At 40.0% G+C, this 11803-nt stretch overlaps 1 long non-coding RNA gene across 1 annotated transcript; it reads right to left on the bottom strand.

The window, feature by feature from the left end:
- Nucleotides 1-5129: 5129 nt before the first annotated feature.
- On the bottom strand, nucleotides 5130-9383 carry LOC120434045. Its single transcript, XR_005608907.1, has 3 exons — nucleotides 8897-9383; nucleotides 5333-5468; nucleotides 5130-5187 (listed from the first exon to the last, which is right to left on the bottom strand). It is a non-coding gene; the product is annotated as an uncharacterized LOC120434045 (long non-coding RNA).
- Nucleotides 9384-11803: the final 2420 nt, after the last annotated feature.

Consider the following 11803-nt stretch of genomic DNA (forward strand, 5'->3'; position numbering starts at 1 on the left):
CCTCAAGTCTGGCCTGGTAACAAGTCATTCATTTGATTCAGGTGTGTTGGAACAGTGACGCATCTAAAAGCTGCAGGACAGTAGCTCTTGAAGACTGGAGTTGGAGACCCCTGCTCCGGGGAAAAACAGCGCGCAAGAAGGGGAGACGCTATTATTGTCAGGATAATCAAATGTGCTTGATAGCGCTGCCTGTGATTTCTTTTGCCATAAACTAAACATGGAGCAAGTCTTTTTTTCCTTTTTCTTTTTTTTAAACACAGGGTGCCTTACAAGGTAGTCGAGAGTATGACAGTAAATTAATATATAATTTCCACAACCCAGAATTTGGATGAATGGATGGATGGTTTCAACAAGGTCTTGGAAACATTTCTCTGAGATTTTTGTCCATATTGACATGATAGCATCAAACAGTTGTTGCAGATTTGTTGGCTGTCTATCTATGATGCAACTCTCCCATTCTTTGACAATAGGTTCCCTATTGGATTGATAATCTGCTGACTGTGGAGGTCCTGTAAGTACAAGAAACCCGTTTGACATGATTTGAGTATTGTAACTTGGCACGCTATCATGTGAAAGCAGCCATGAGAACATAGTTGCACTTGTGCTTATAAAAGGAAGTGTCACGGTTCTGGGTCTTTCTGACCCAGCTTTTTGAGTTCTTGTGTTTTTTATATTATGGTTTATGTTTTGAGTCCTTTTGTTGTACTATGTTTCTTATTTCCCTAGGTTTCAGTTATGGTTATCATAGGTTTAGTTCTTAGGTTTTGTTATATGGCTTCCCTGTGTTCCATGTTGTGTCTACTGTACGTTTCTGTACCATGTTTAAGGTTCCTATGTTCTGTCTCCCCAGTCTGTTAAGTTTGCATGTCTAGAGTTCAGTCAGTGTGCTTCCTGTTTTACTTTGAAGGTCTGTGTCTCATGTCAGTGTTTCTAGTTTTGCTTCCCTTGTCTCGTCCAGCCTGATTACTCCAGCTGTGCTCTCCTTCTGTGTCTCATTCCCTCGTTATCCCTCACTGTATTTAAGCTCTGTGTTTCTCTTTGTCAGTGTCGTAGTCTCCCTCATGGCTGTGTTTCCCTGTGTGTCTGTCAGGTTATCCATGGCCCAGTTTAGTTTTTCCCATGCCATTCTGCAATAAAGCAGCTTTTTGAGTTTAATTTTGTTGTGAGTTTTGCGTTTGGGTCCTTCTCCTGCCTGCACACAGCCGAAACATGACAGGAAGAACATGGTTACCCAACTTTATTTAAACAGCATGAAAGCTTTTTACATAAATTCTGACCCTAGCATCTGATTGTCTCAGCAGAAATTGAAATACATCAGACAAGACAAGGCTTTTTACAGTCTTCTATTGTCTAATTTTGATGAGCCTCAGTTTCTGTTTTTAGCTGATAGTAGGTGCACCAAGTGTGGTCTTCTGCTGTTGTTGCCCATCAGCTTCAAGGTTCAATATGTGTTGTCAGTGATGCTCTTCTACATACTTCAGATGTAACAATTGATTTGGATCGACATGGCTTTTTTCTTTTTCTTTTTCTTTTTTAAATGTATATACATACATACAAAAACTGAAAGGGCTCTGGGCTAGGACCAATTCCATTCACAATATACATGCTTTCCCTAGATAGTATCATTGGAAGGCATAGCATATATTTTTATTACAATGCAGATAATGTTTTACCTATCCATGAAGCCAGATAACGCGCACCAATTTAATTAAACTGCATAAATATCTTAAAGACGTTACAACCTGGAAGACCTCTAACTTCCTGCTTCTAAATTCACATAAAACTGAGGTTACCGTACCTGGTATCTAATCAGATGATATAACAGCTGTGTACCTCTGGGCTAGTGAAATTGTGCTTCAGAATCACTTTTAGTAATAAGGAAGAAAATCATTTCTTCCTTTTTACTAAAAAAAGAGCTGAGAGGATTTGTACAAAATGAAATGGTTGGTACAATGGACAGATGCAAGGTTTTTCGAAAAGCATAATGCACAGCACATTTTCAGATGTTAATTTGACATATTTTAGTAATATGTGAACATCTTTTGTTAAAAACATGTTTTCATATTATTCTAAGTGTTTTTACTTCTTGTTTTCTTCTTTAAGTATAATGTGTAATGTTGATAATTCACGAAGCGAGGTGCCACACATTTAAGCGGCATTATTCATTATTGAAGAATGTGATTAATGGTTTTAAATGCCTTTGTTATTAGTTTTTGACATTTTCCATTAAACGGTTCTCAAATTTAACTTAATATCTGAGTGTTTCTTAGGCCAGTCAGTGTAATTTTTCTCTTCTCATTTATTGCAAGAAGAAATGAGTCTTGTGGCACAAAAGAATTCACTTAAACATCACTTAAAACTTGTCTCCCCATTCTGTCTTGACTATGTTTAAATACAACCTTAAATACTGCCCCTGCTTAAACACCGATGGGAAGACTACTACTATGGTTGCTGTATGTAGCCCTATTTTTTTTTTTTTTTTTTTTTTTTCATGATAGGGAGGTTTTATAACAACTGCCTACAAGTAAGTGTAAGTGCAGCTGAGTCTCGGCAACAGCTCTACAGTTTGTCTTCATCCTGGTGGCACCAGCATTTAATTCCCAACACCAAACTGATCTGTTTTGTTTTTTGTTTTTTGTTTTTTTTACATGTTATGACACCATGATAATGGATTGCCAAATTTTAAGAGTAATCATCTTTTGTCTTTGTTGCAATTTAGGCTTGGGAATATTTTAAACAGATGTGATGGACTCTGATGAATGAGAGAACCTACCCATAACCTACTAGTTATGGAAGCTTCTGTTATAGGAGTTAGTGATGTAGGCAGGCAGAGCTTCTACTATTCTACTGTTCATAGGAGCCATTAAAGTTTATTGAACAAACATAGCGACTCTTGCCACCTTGATTCCATTTCAAGCTGCCTAATAAAATCAGGGTGACCCTGGGTAGTCCCTTGTTAGTGATTATCATCTCCAGTCCTTCTCTTCTCCTTCCCAACCTCATGCTCAGTTAACATAACCCCTCATATTATCGTCATGTTCACTAGTCCAGAGGGACCAGCCCTGATATTTACATAAAGACAAGAAGACGCATCTCACCTGCTGCACCAGCTGTACTCTCAGGAAACAAAGTGGAAAGACTTTAAAGACAGATGAGAGGTTACTGAGCTTCAAAGCAGGTTATAGGACCCAAAGGAAGGCTTAGGGAAAACGACCCTTTCCACAAGCTCTCCTCTGTCTCTGAGCAAATGACCCCCCACATGTGCAGTCTGGCTTCAACTGAAAACAGCATGTGGTTTTATCAAAGGGACTTTGATCAAAGCACAAAACCTCAGTAAGTATTTGTATCCAAAATCACTTTGAGTTTTTCCAGCACAGACAACATCATAAACTTTAAGATTTTTTTTCTGCAGTTGATTTGAAATCGACATGAAGAAATTATATCTAAAACTGACTTTTATCTGCAGCTGACAATAACATGGCTGGGTGCCCTCTTTCAGTTTTTTCTTTTCTTTTTTTTTTAATATGAGACAGTTTTCCGCATCTAGGTGTATATCATTCATTCAAGAAATGTCAATTCTTGCAAAATTTAGAAGCTTCTACAAACAATGTAATTGTTTGTTCTTCAGTTTGACGGGTGACACTATACTCCAAACCCAAAGAAGTTTATGAAAAATTGTCTTTGCAATTCATCATCTTCATCAGAAAGGTTTCCATATTTGGTAGATTCTGCAAATCATCATACTTTTGTCTTTAAGCATCAACCAACAACTTTTGATGTGTTGGAGTTATGTTTTAAAACTATTATTTTAGTTACAACTCTTTATTTTTGTATTGTTTTGAGAATTACATGTGAATAGGTAAAAACAGATGATCTGTGTTCTAGAGAGTAATCAGCTCTGAGGCCACCAAAACCAAGTGGCCAATAGAGAGGGAAGGCCTCAGATTGTCCACTATATCCACTATCCCCCCTGTACACATATTCAAACCAAGGATGCTGAAGATTAAGCTGAAAGGCAGGAGTAAAAAAAAAAGAAATTACAAAAGACATCAGGAAAAAATTGAGCCAAGAAATTACAACTTTCCAAAATTGTCTGCAGTATAATTGAAATAAATTCATGATACTTAAATGGTATTTTTTTAAGTAGACGGTATGCTATATATATAATATGCAAAATAGCTGAAGTTCATCAAAAAATTATGAGTTGAACTACCTCAAATGGAAGAAAATGGTAGATAAACTTAAGCTATTTGACTTAGTAGGAATGTTTTTTAAAAAATTAGGAAAAATTAAGTTTAGATTGCTTAATTTATTTAAGTACTTTTAGCTTTTCGGTTTACAGTGTAATTTATCATTTAGCATTTATTAGCAGATATGTGTGTTTTGTACATTATAGCAGCAGGTTCATGAATGCAGTAAGCTTTAAAAGGATCAAAAGATAACATTGAAAATGCAGCCCAAAGGGGAGACATGATTTCAGGTATTCATTTTACAGATGTCTGGTGTAACCTGGGAGTAAAAGAGATAATAATGGTGAGGAAATTAACCTGTGCTGACTACACTGTGCTCAGCTGCTGTTATAAATAATTCAGGGTCATGTAATTTTAAATAACTCTGCATGAAGTGTATTCTGAGAAAACCCTGCTTGAGTAAATTCAGTTCCCTGCTTAAAATTTCAAGACATTTAATACACAGTGATTGAAAGACAAAAGATGTAAGAACAGAATGAAGATAAGTGCATAAAATAGATTTTTTACAATTAGAATTTTAATGATATTAACTTCCTGGACCAGTGGTTTTGATTGTGTGGGTAGGTGGTCAGAGGGGTTATGATTAAAATGTGACAACACCACCTAGGAGAATGTCACCCCTAGGAAATATAAAGAGTCTTTTTAAACCAACCAGAAAAGATTAGACAGGTTTGAGTATGCACTACTGAGGCAGATTGGCTCCAGTATAAATATACCTTTAATAACTGCATTTGGAATGTCCCACCGGGAGGAGGCCCCGGGGCAGACCCAGGACGCGCTGGAGAGATTATATCTCTCGGCTGGCCTGGGAACGCCTTGGTGTTCCCCCGGATGAGCTGGAGGAGGTGGCTGGGGAGAGGGAGGTCTGGGCTTCTCTGCTTAGGCTGCTGCCCCCGCGACCCGACTTCGGATAAAGCGGATGAGGATGGATGGATAACTGCATTTGTTAAAACAATTTTTTTTTTTTTTTTTTAAAGAATAGAGCACGTTGATAAAAGTTGATAAAAGTTGACTGTGGCACATCCTATCCTGTAGTAGTGTCCTAAATTCAATAAACCCACCATATAATGAACTGGACTTACCAGTAGCTGAGGACCATGACTGAAGAAAATCACACATACAAAGCCAACTATAAACTCAAGGTGCTGTACGACAAAAGAAGTGTAGAAAACGGCCCACCAACAAAGGTCCCACGGCTACTGGCTTATCCTCGATTCACTGCAGTAATAATAAAAACAAACAATAACATTAAAAGACACAAGTCTAATAGAACATTTAAAACCAGGCTCATTGCTCAAACTACAAAATATACTCCCAACATATAAGAATAAAACACACACACACGCACACATTTAAAACAGAAAAAGTAAAGGTACATAAGCCTAGTAATTTGCGCGAACAAGTAAACTGTCGCCTGCGCCGATTATAGTTGTTATGACATTTGATCCCAGCGCACTCCAAAGAGGAATGCCGTATAGCTCTCTCTGTGGTGACTGGAACAAGTCAAACGTGCAGATACAAATGTCAACTGTAAACAAACACCAGCAAAACGCACAGGCAAGGGATCACTCAGGCCCTGCTACGTGGGCAAAACAAATATAAATGAGACAGGAGTGTCACAAAAGAAAACTGTAGACAGAACAAGACAGCAGTTCCTTAAAGGACGGGCCCAAAACAGCGGCAGGCGTTTCCCTCAACTTGACTAGACCAAAACAATCAACAATGACCGCTGAACAGAGGCTATGGCCGGTAGCAATCAGTCCCCAGAATTAAGAACACTGTATCCACCTGCCAGTAGTAGTGTAGCTGCCTTCTCCACAATGGCTGGAAATAAGTGAATCGGCGACTCTGTTCTCACTTTCATCTTGTAATCCTTTCCTTTCACTCTTGCTGCGATCCTTCTGTCACAAATCACCCATGACACTTGTCTCCACCCTCTCTGCCTGCACTCTTTTTTTCCACCTCTCTTGCGCTACTTTTGCATAGTTGAACCCAGGTTTTTTAAACTCGTCAACCTTCACTATCTCTACTCTTTGCATATTCACCTTTCCCTCTCACTCACACATATTTTGTGTTTTGCCTTGCTGACTTTCATTCCTCTTCTCTTCAGAGAATACCTCCACCCCTGCAGGCTCTCTTCCACTTGCTCCCTGCTCTCACTAGGATGTAGTGCAAAACATTATAGTCTGTAAACATGATAGTTCACAGAGACTCCTGCCTGACCTCGTCAGTCTACCTGTCTATCACCAACACAAACGGGAAGGGGCTCACTTTGAACCCATCTGTCACTCCTACTGCACTTCTTACAACTGTCACACTGTCATCATATATGTCCTGCACCACCTTCACATACTTTTCTGTCACTCCTTCCTGCAGCATCACAGTTTCTCTCTTGGCATCCCATCATATGCTTTCACTAGATCCACAAAAAGCGTAACTCCTAACCTTCTCTATACTTCTCCATCAATGCTCAAAGCAAACATCACATCTGTAGTGCTCTTTCTCAGCATGTAGGAGTACTTTAACAACTCTTTCCCATATCTTGATGGTATGATTCAAGATTGTGTTAAACAATCTGGTCTTCTATCCTCTCTCTTAGACATCTTCATTCCTTCACAGGTATGCGATCTGGACAAACCACCTTCCCACTCATCATCCTCTTCAAAGCACGTCCTTTCCAGCTTGATCTCTCTGCCTAGCCCAGGAGTGGGCAATCTCAGTCCACGAGGGCCGGTGTCCCTGCAGGTTTTAGATGTGTCCTCGAACCAACACAGCTGATTTAAATGGCTAAATTAGCTCCTCAACATGTCTGCCGTTTCTCAATATGCGTACTTGCGTTCTCGTGTACTCGTGATACGTCATCAGTCGGAGACCAAGTACTGTTCCAATTCGAAGTACGCATCAAGCCGAGAACGCGAAAAAGTCCCGGATGTGTTCTCGCTCTGCCCGTTTTATCGAGCATGCATCGGTGGTGACTCGTGTGGACTTGGTACAGCTAAATATCCCAGAATGCATTTCGTCCAAAACTCAAACGCCAGCTCCATAGCAGACAGCGAGGTCGAGGATTATTAGAGCCGGCGAGAACAGCGGACTCCCGGCACATCGTTTTCAACCCCCCCCCCGCGGTCTTTTCGCTACTCAGGTTAAAGAAACCCCAGTAGCTGTCTATTGTATTGAGTGTCCACTAAAATAAAAATAAAAGCGTTGTAACATCTCACCTGCTTGTTTTTATTAAGGTATGTACACGTATGTACATGTACACTATTTTTATTAATAGAGATTTCACTACTGAGGTTACAAATGATATATAAGTCGCGAGTACGTACTCGCGTACTTGAGAATTGGGAAACGGCAGTCCTGAAGTTCTCCAGAAGCCTGGTAACGAACTAATCACGTGATTCAGGTGTGTTGACCCAAGGTGAGGTCTAAAACCTGCAGGGACATCGGCCCTGACTGAGATTGCCCACCCCTGGCCTAGCCAGTCAGTATAACTCCTATTCTCATTTCATAGTGTCCAAAACTCACTGGAAGAGTTTTCCTTTGCCTATATCATCTCTTGCTTCCCAATACTCCTGTTTACTTTTTCATCTCCCTGACTATCCCACTTTTTCTTAGCTAAACACTTTAGTGTCATGGTCTGGGTGAGTCACAGTAACTCTCCACAGTCTCTGCTCTCCTCCTCTGGGTGGAGCCCTCATGGCTCCTCCCAGGAATCCCACCTGATGGCAATCAGGCCAGCAGTATTTAAGACCTGCGCTCTCAACCAGTCTTAGCCAGAATGTCAGCTAACTCATGTTAGTGTGTGACCTCTCGCTAAACTCTGCTAATGATAGAGTTTGTATTTACCCTGCTCTCCAGCCATCTATGCAACCTTGCCTGGTCGCTGGTCTCATTCGTACTACTGCTGCTGGTAAAACCTCTCTGTTACTCACCCCTCTCACCTATTTGCCATTTCCCTCTTAGCTCTGAGTTTCCTAGTTCATGTTCATAGTTTCTTATCTGTTTACAGCCCCTCATAGTTCACACTCATAGGTCCTGCTCAGATCCAAGCCTTAGCTCTGTTTACCTTGTGCATTGTTAAATAAAATTCTTTGTTTATCACTTCAAACAATCTGTATTTGAGTCCATCTATCATCTTGGGCCGCTGAGTCTTGACATTTAGACTACTCATCTGCACTTCCTCTTTTAATCATCAAGTCTCCTTGTCCCCTTTTCTTTGTCTAGAGGATACAGCGATCACCTTCTTGACAATTTACCTCAGCACTACAGTTGTACTTTTCTAGTCATCTGATAACTCTTCCCTGCCACCCAGAGCCTGTTTCAAGTCCTCTCCGAGCTCTGCACAATATTCTTCCCTCTTCAACTTCAACTACATAATCCATCCCTTTGGATACACTCATTTCTTCTTCTTCATTCACAGTAATTCGTTATTATCAGGTCATCCTAAAAACTCCCTGAAAAGTCTTCAGTTGATCCAAAATGCTGCAGCAAGAGTACTGCCAGGGATGAGAAAAAGAGACCATATTTCACCTATATTCACTTTTCTTTATTGGCTCCCTTTTAAATCCAGAATTGAATTTAAATCCTGCTCCTCACAAACAAGGTCTTGAATAATCAGGCCCCATCTTATCTTAATGACCTCCTACCGTATAATCCCATCAGAGGACATCGCTCTCAGACTGCAGGCTTACTTGTGGTTCCTAGTGTTACACACTGAAGGACGACAGGGTTCATTCAGGTGCACATGAAGATTTATTGTGCTGAAACACAGTAAAACAGTTCAGTGTTACTGGCGGCTTCCATTGTAATAACTGGCCTGCGTTACTTTGTGACGTTACGTGTAATGGCCATGTATTAATCAGCCCTTAGCACACAGAGAAAATGACCAGTAAACAACAGACAACATAACATGTACTGGCTGGTCTATTTCCTATAACTTTAACTGAAACCAGCTAACAGTTTCCTTTCACATTACTGATGTAACAACACGGTTACAGAGATTAATGCAGGAGGCTAACATCGCTTAGCTAGCGCACAAACGTTACTAGCATTACCCACAGATAACGTAAAACAACTCCCTTATTCCCTCACATTAAACACCATATAAACACGAATTACACTCCAACATGTTAAATAAGCATCAACTCTACGTAAATGTATGTAGTGCTTGTATATCGCTCTCACCTGAAACACAGTAAAACAGTTCAGTGTTACTGGCGGCTTCCATTGTAATAACTGGCCTGCGTTACTTTGTGGGAGATTATTTTGCCAGTTACCTATTTGGCTGAGCCGCCACTGCCACCTACTGGCGAAACTAAATATCGCCCTAACATCACATCAGGTGGGAGCAAATGAGCTTTTCGCTCTGTGTTATGATGCAAACTATTGTCACAACAAATAGCAAAAAAGATGATGGGGGGGGGGACACGAACACAAAAGGAACACATCTGAGACTTGTTCTTAATGCTCAAAATACTCAGGGTGCCACACCAGCATATTTAAAAGTAGAATGGGAGGCAGAGCCTTCAGCTTTCAGGCAACTGTTGTTGTGATTTGTTGCTAAATAAATAAGATTGAACTGAATGGAACTCAACCCTGGTCTCAACGAATGGAAATGTCATTCTGTATGATCTACATGTCTGACATGGCCCAGATTATACACTGGATGCCCTTCCAGATGCAAGCCTCTAAATTTACTCAGCCTTGACAACAGCACTAGGAGTACACTCAAGGTCAGTGTTGACCTCAGGTATTGCATGGGTTTGAATCCTGTGACGAGGGGATGACTTTTTCTACTTTTAATTAGCTCAAACAATTTAGGGTTCTTTTTCTCACAGAGCCAATAGAACTCTATTTCATCCTCTCACTACAGCAGCTCAGCAGATGTGCTTTGTTCAGCAAACAGACTAATTCTGTGGACTTAATGATGAAACCCACAGAGCTGAGATCAGCTGCTGCCATATGATACACATGGTTTAGCTCCTTACCTTGGGACTAGGCTCTGAACTGAAGCAATTATAATGAGGCATATGTTTGTTTTGTTTGCATTTAAATTTAACATGCAATTTTTCTACATTTATGTCCTACCCTGGCAGGTTGGCAGATGCATCTGCTTCTTGGAGAAAACACATAGTATCGATTAGCTGAATCAGCAGACACCTGTGACAGTTACACAGAAGGCTTTCCACAGCTAATATTTGCCTCAAAACTGAATTAACCCCCTTTTTCTTTTTATAGTGTTTCAAGATGATTTATAAACTTTGTTGATGTCATTATATTCTAATAACAACCCTGCACTCACCTGGTTCATATTGCCTTGTGTAAAATCTTGTGATCCTTGAAACACCACAATTAAAATGTTAAGAATGATTTTGACTAATGGTTAAACAAAAACATTGTTTTTGTGAAAGGATTTGAGATAACTGTGCTGTAAAAGCCTGATTGTGATATAGGCTACGTCCACACGTACGGGTATTTTTGATAACGGAGATTTTCCGTTATCGTTTTAAAAAATAATCCCGGGCATAGAAGCAGAACCGAGTCCTATGTGTGGAGGGACAGTAACTGTGTGTGTATATGTAAGCATTTAAACACTGCAGAGAGTACAATTAACAGTAACAGTATTGTAGAAATTCATTTCACGGAAACAATAACGTGGCGCACAACGTGACGTCAGAAAAGGCGCACACCTTTGACGCTGCGTTTTCTCCGTTTTCCTCGTCCACACGTAAATGCAAAAACGGAGTTTTCGAAAATATCCACCCTGGCAGGCGTTTTTAAAAATCTCTGTTTTCAGTGACCGAAAACGCCGTTTACGTGTGGACGAAAGGTAGAAGGTAGAAAAATCTGCGTTTTCAAAAATACCCGGGTACGTGTGGATGCAGCCATAGTGAGAACAGCATTAGCACCACTGAAGCAGAAAAGGTGACAAATTACAGGGAAAACCAGAGACTGGAAAAAATAGAGGTAGCCACTCTAATGTCACCCATATGTTTCTGGACTCGCCCCTGTTTAGTTTTTAATTCATGATCTCTAAACAAGCATGAAGGAAGGCTTGTTACCTAGCTGAGTCTGGAAACACTATGGCTGCAACACACAGACACACATAATGCTGCAGCAGGCTAACAAAGGAAAATCATCAGCAGTGTGATGTACTGTAATGAAATATTTGTGTTTCACCTTTAACCTCTATGACTGTCTTCTAAAAAGTTATTTCCTTGCATGAAAAGAGTGTGTGTGCTAACATAGAAGTCAACTAATTGTAAGCTGTGTTCAACGTCATGGAGCACTTTGTATGTCTTTGTTATCAGGCTGGTGACTGTGGCAGTGGGAAGAAAACTCCCCACAGTATGAATAGACAAAGATTTTATCCACACAAAAGTATAAATGAGCTGTTATTTTTCCTTTTGATATCAATGCTGGTGCAAAGACTGTTAAGCTATTGATCAAGGTGCAAAGGTTTCTTTCAAAGAATCTCAGAAAATCTGTTTGTTTTTAATGCCAAATTTATTTTTCTAAATAATGGTGGTGTTCATGGGGTACATAATCCAAGC

The sequence above is a fragment of the Oreochromis aureus genome, linkage group 17, assembly GCF_013358895.1.
Source record: "Oreochromis aureus strain Israel breed Guangdong linkage group 17, ZZ_aureus, whole genome shotgun sequence".
In the NCBI taxonomy this organism is placed as follows: Eukaryota; Metazoa; Chordata; class Actinopteri; order Cichliformes; family Cichlidae; genus Oreochromis; species Oreochromis aureus.